This window comes from Cornus florida, unplaced genomic scaffold (assembly GCF_030987335.1).
Source record: "Cornus florida cultivar Cherokee Brave unplaced genomic scaffold, ASM3098733v1 CherokeeBrave_3.0.0_Hap2_Chr11, whole genome shotgun sequence".
NCBI classification, from domain to species: domain Eukaryota; kingdom Viridiplantae; phylum Streptophyta; class Magnoliopsida; order Cornales; family Cornaceae; genus Cornus; species Cornus florida.
The window spans coordinates 118,790,024-118,796,311 of record NW_026775581.1 but is presented as its reverse complement, the minus strand read 5'-3'; the positions used below and the strand labels follow the sequence as shown (position 1 = coordinate 118,796,311).

The window sequence follows — 6,288 nt, the reverse complement described above, 5'->3', positions numbered from 1 at the left end:
TAAAATGAGGTCGAAAAACTCTCCAGTTGTATTTCTTGAATCGAATCCCTGCAATATTTAGAGACTGCTTCAACAATATATTTTTTTCCTTTTAAATTTCCAACTTGTAATGTTTTTAACTTTATATATATATATATATATATATATATATATATATATATATGTTAAAGTTAAATAAAACTTTAATTCACCTGTGGGGCCCACATGATTTATAAGCCAATATAATGTCATATTTCTTCTTCTCTGCGTATCAGTCTCTCTCTCATTCCAGAAGCTCTCTGGGCTTTTTTTTTTCTTTTTATGGTTTCAAGCTTCAATCCTTGATTTTTCTCTCAATTCTTGGCGGATTTAGGTGCCGTTTGAGGCAAAACGACGAGCACGACGAGCTCTACGTGCTAGTACCAGAAATTCCAGCTTTTAGCCTCTCCTTGGAGTTCGAAATTCAAGACCCATTTTAAGGGTTTTGTGCAATCTTGAGGTAGGGGCCCTTAACTCATGATGTTCTTGCTCTTTTGTGAATTATACCTCTTAAATTGTTGAAAAGCATGCTTATTTTTGAATTAATTGTATTAAAGATGATGTAAGTGTTATATGTGAGGTTATGATTAAATGTGTTACTTGAGTTGTATGAGAACATGTTTATTTGACTAATTTCCTTGTCTGATAAATTGATTTACCATGCTTATATTGTTGTAAAACTTGCTAGAATGATATGGGATGGCATGTGTAATTTCCCTAGAGAACTTGTAATGTATGCACAATTGTATAATGTGAAAGCTTTCACTTCCATGGCATTAAGAATATGATGTACATGCATACCATGAGACATGATTGGGAAGATTGTTTTTGAAATGAAAATAGGGAGTTTTGGGGAAAAGTATTTTGATGAAAGTGTTTTTGGAAAACCCAGTCGCCGCAGGGGTACCAAAGGGCCGGAGTGTTAATATAGCCTAGAGGGGACTAGGGAGCCGCCCTAGCGTGGTTGAGCTAGCTAGGCCCCATAATGACGCCGCGGGGTTACTAAGGGTCAGGGACACTAGCCAATCGTCCTCTCGTGTCGCTGCGGGTCACCAAAGGGCGGGTTATATTAACAGTTTGAAAGAGATGGATTTTAAATGTGGAAACGGGGAGCGACATCGGCATGCATTCGCATTTCATGGCATTGCATTGTTTGTACTTGAGTTTGATTGGAATGTTGTATTATCCCGATATTGTATGATCCCCATTCCCATTGACCTATTCTATGTTTGGATTCACGGGGACAAAAGATGCGTGTCTTAAATGTCACCTACTGAGCATATAGCTCACCCTGCATACTTATTATTTTTTTCAGGTCATGGCAAAGCAACGGCGGATGACAATCCTCCGCAAACTTGAAAGTTGTTAAAAGGTTGTTTGCTATTTTGTATTTTGACCATTCTATGTATATTCATAGTTGTGGAAATGTAACTAAGTTAGTATCCATGGCCTTGTAATTTAAGAACGAACTTATCTTTTGTTTAATGTAAATGAAACTAATGGAATCATGGTATATATTTCCATGTAATTGTATCATGTAACGTTGTAAGACATGGACTTTAGATCTTAACCATGTATTTTGGGACTGTAATTATGATAATTTGGATTAATTGGTGTGTGCATGTTCTACCATGAGAGGAACTATGTTGAGGTGTAATGAATGGGATGCTGGAGTATATTTTTTTGTTTTGTGTATTGGGACAGGTTGTTGAAGGACCACTTTTAGGGGAGGTCATGCCGAAATTTTTGTATAAATGATTTTAGTTTAGGGTCGTTACACAACAATACCCCCATATTATAACATAGTTAACTGGTAATTACCAAGAAAAATTTGTGTCAAATTAAATCTGAAGAAATTCAAATATGATGCTACAATTTTCTCTCAAGTTGTCAATATGTTAGCGTATTTTAGTTTGGCTTCATTAATAATTGGGTAACAAAGAGTTGTCCACTAATCTGATACTTCCTTTGAGATTCTCCTTTTTTCTAACTTGCTATTGGGATAGATTTGTAGTAGAATCTTGATTGTACCATTTAGTTGATTTCTTGAAATTCAATGACATGCCCAACTATTCTTGTATTTGTATTCTATCTTCAATTTAAAAATTCACTTTGTGGCAGAATCATAACTATGCTGTTGACCCTGCATCACTTCCCGAGGGTGTGGAAGTGACTCAAGTCAATCTCAATGATGGAAGCTGTGATGGTCTTGCGTTTCCTCAACTAAAACTCATGTCTCTTCAGTACCACCCTGAAGCATCTCCAGGACCTAATGATTCAGATTCTGGTAATGGAACTCTTTTTACACGCACATAAATACATATGTGCCATCAAGTCTGTCTCGTATTATTGAGATGATGCACTCACCGATTAGAGTATTCTTAAGTCTTATAATGAAATCGAATGCGAAAAATGGAAATAACTTAAAGCTATGTTTGGGAGCGTTGAATCTGTGCATTGGAATGGAAATAATGTAGATCTCATGATTTTCTATGATCAAACAGCTAAAAAGGCAAGCTCTTGGGTGGAGAACCCCTTGTAGCTTTTCTAGGTGCCAAAGATGATGGCTTTCAGTGTTTGCTAAACACTCTTAACTATTAATAACTCAACAATTTCTAATACTATAATATGACATGTAGCTGTTATACAAAGTTGATGCAATTCTTAGGAGATTAGCGATTTTTTTTATAATAAAAAAACCCACCAAAACCACTTTGGTTTGATGATGGATAAATTTTACTTGTGTTACCTCCTAAATTATAATTGTTTTACGCTTTTACTTATAAAAATAATTATAATTATAATTATAATTTTTTGAAAAATCCTATTATATTTTTACTTATTACTTGTATTGTTACTTGTAGAATTCAAATACATGTACTAATATATAATGAATATGCAGACTTGTGTAAATTTATAGCTCCATCATATGCATACATGCACTCATATTTGTGAAAGGTTTGTATATATATATATTTCTCTCTTGGCCCTTCATGTGTGAAGGAACTCGCATATTTGTACCGAAACTTCTAACTAACATGAGTCAAACAAGAGAAATTTGATCCTATTTTGATTCTCAAATTGTGTTTTATGATTGTTCAATACTAGGTCACTGGAACTTTTTAAAATTTTCATTCTCCTTGGTGCTAACTCTTAAGGTATTTATTATGCAGCTTTTGGGGAATTTATATGACTTATGAAGCAAGAAAAACAAAATGCATGATAAAAATCTGCACCAACATACATGGTTTGATGTGGGCTCAGTGGAAATAGTTGCAATGTTGGTAGCAGGAATGTGACGATGATGAAGAAGGTGCTGAGGGAAACTTGTACTGAAATTCAAAGCAACTGCAACACATAAAGAGGTCAGTGGTGGAAGTTGCTTTTTGTTGTCAACATTGGCTAAAGCATGCCAAGAAATTTTGTAAAAGAGTAATAATCCGTCAAGTTTGTTAGTTTCTATGAAATAGGTTCAATATATATATATATATATATGTTGGTCTAATTTGCTACATTAACCAGTCCTTGAAGGTATGTATTATGATTGGACAATATAGTTTCTCGTAAGAACAGTCTTGATGGTTAAAGAGCATTCCTTCATGTGTTCACATTTGTTTGAGCTTTGAACTGATCCCTTTGTCCAGCAAGTGAAAATCTAGTCAATGAACAGATTTCCACAATTTGGAGTTAATAACATGAATTCATTTTTTTCATTTAACTTTATCAAAGGCAAGAAGGAAAAAATCATTGACACAAGGAAAGCTAATCTTTACGGTGATTAAGTTTAAAATGCAAGTGCTCTGTTGCCTGAGTGGTTGGATTATTCTCTATATGTGAATCCGTATTCGATCCTCCTCTCTAATCATTAACACCAAAAAAGAAATAAAAAAATTTGACCTCACACTGTGAATCAAATCTGTCTCTACCGTTCTCTTATTTCTAGAAACAGAATCAACAACCGAACTGTAATGTTAGCACAGTGAAAGTGACGCACCACCATTTTCACCCATTTCGAGTCTAACACTGAATTTCTCGATTGCTTCAAAGGGAGGCAAATATAAGTCGCCGGTCATTATTTGATCAAGTTTTTCATTCTCCAGCAATCATTCTAACTGCTGACATATTGTTACTCGAACCAACCGTTTTTAATTTCAATGTGAGTGACTTTTCTTTAACAACAAAAACTAACTTATTTACACTATTCACCTTTTTTCTTGCTCTGAACGCATCCCAAACCCATTCCAAAGCTACTTGACAAATCGCAATCCAAACTCAATATGTTTTTTTATATTCATTTTTATTATTATTATTATTTACTTTTTCTTAGAGATCCCCTTATTAGAGGTGCAAAATTTTACTTTATTATTAATTTTTTTTTTTTTTTGGGGGGGGGGGGGGAAAGGTAATATAATTGGTGATTGACAAAAGTGATAATAACGGTCCAATTGGAAGTTGGATGACCCTTTTGTTACAAATTAGAATGAATAGGTTCCTTCCTAAGTTTTACTAATAATGGTCCACAAAGCAAGTTAGATCACCTTTTGCGACAAATTAGAATCGATAGATTCCTTGCTAAGTTTAGCCACCCAAGTCAAACGTTTGGCAACAACCGAATTACTACATTTTGACCGTGTTTCTTGTTGGGAGTAAATTAATAAACATAAAAATTTTAAAAATAAAAAAATAAAGAAAAACCGATCAATCAGTGTTCCCATTTTCCTTCTTTTAACATTTTAAAGAGACAAGGTGGGGACTAAGCAAAGCCCATTAAAGTATGTTTGGTTAGTAAAATAAGATGGGGATGATGGGGCATGTGCACCACATCAATACAACCATTACCTTCCAACCTTTATACTATAATATTTATTGTCACATTCACATGCTAATAAATATCGTTTCACACTACACAACAAGAGCGCACTCAAATTCTTTGGCTTGCATTAGCAAGTACAGTTTTATGTCATTCCAACGCTGCCCACTAATTATCTATAGTTTTATACAGGTGCACATGCACAATTGGCTGAATTTCTAAACACAAGCTGATGAAATTGACGAAGCATTCAGTGTGAAGCTACGTAAATCGTATGATATGATATGAACACGATGATAATACAATAAATTTAAAAATTTATATTTTAAAATAGTAAATATTATTATTATACATCACAAATTATTATTTTTGCTTTCTTAAAATTTATATTATTATTTTAATTAACTCTTAATATATGCTAAATTATATTGAATCTCTTTCTTGTAAAAAAAAATAATTACAAAATCACCTCATCATGTCTTCAAAGAGCTCAAAATATGTCCCTGTCCAATCAAAAAATAAAAATATTTAAATTTCATTATATTTTTAATCGAGTCCAACTTGTCCTCTTGTTCGACGCTACCATAATACCCTAAATATCCTAAAAAAAAGTGTTCGTAGATCCTTTTTTTGTATTTATTAAGCACTCCGTGTTTCTTAAGTCCCGAATCTTTTTTATATGTCAACCAATAATGAGAATACGAATCATGATAAGCACACCCTTATCAAACACTTTATCTACGTAAATGTAAAAAGAATGAGGGGTCAAAATTGTACACTAATTATCTACCTTATAAAGTGAAACGTGGAAGGTTGGAGGTTGGTTAAGATAATAAAAAATAAAAAGGTTTGGGTTACTTTTTTGTTTTTGTTTTTTTTCAGTGAGTTACTTATCATGTAAAAAAATATCTACTGGACAATACAAAAATGAGAATATTTTTTCTTCCACGTGGTACGCCTTGATGTTTGTTGGACGTCTGCAACCGGCGCAATTGCAAAATAAATATGCAAGCCACCTTAACAAATTTGAAAGGAAGGACTCGAGTTTAGAAATATTAAATATATATATATATATATATAAATTACTTATTGAAATGGGTATGAAAGGTTTTTAATATTAAAATTCAAACATATATGCCTCTCCAATCAGCTTATACACATTTTAAACCATAAATCTAATGAAAAAAAAAAAAAACCATAAATCTAAATTATTCTCTAAATTAATGCTGTAACCCTTCAAATGATTGAATATATAAATCCATTCATTTCAATCTAAATGGAAGACCTAATGAGTTGGGCTAAGAAAGGGTTCTCATGTACTTTAAACTTGAACACTCATTCCGAAGTTCCGAACATGGACCAACACTTGCATCCACTTCATTACATCTAAATATCGAATCATACCTCAATCATGGGTAAACATTCCAAATCAGAACCCCAAGTTGCTAGGAACGTCTCAT

General features: G+C 33.2%; 1 long non-coding RNA gene across 2 annotated transcripts; it reads left to right on the top strand.

The window, feature by feature from the left end:
• The first annotated feature begins 231 nt into the window (after window positions 1-231).
• On the top strand, window positions 232-3,628 carry LOC132285496 (uncharacterized). Of its 2 annotated transcripts, XR_009472560.1 has the most exons (4): window positions 232-478; window positions 1,334-1,390; window positions 2,140-2,305; window positions 3,192-3,628. It is a non-coding gene; the product is annotated as an uncharacterized LOC132285496 (long non-coding RNA). The 2 variants fall into 2 exon arrangements; XR_009472561.1 differs by lacking the exon at window positions 1,334-1,390 and having other exon boundaries at window positions 233-478.
• The last annotated feature ends 2,660 nt before the right edge of the window (window positions 3,629-6,288 follow it).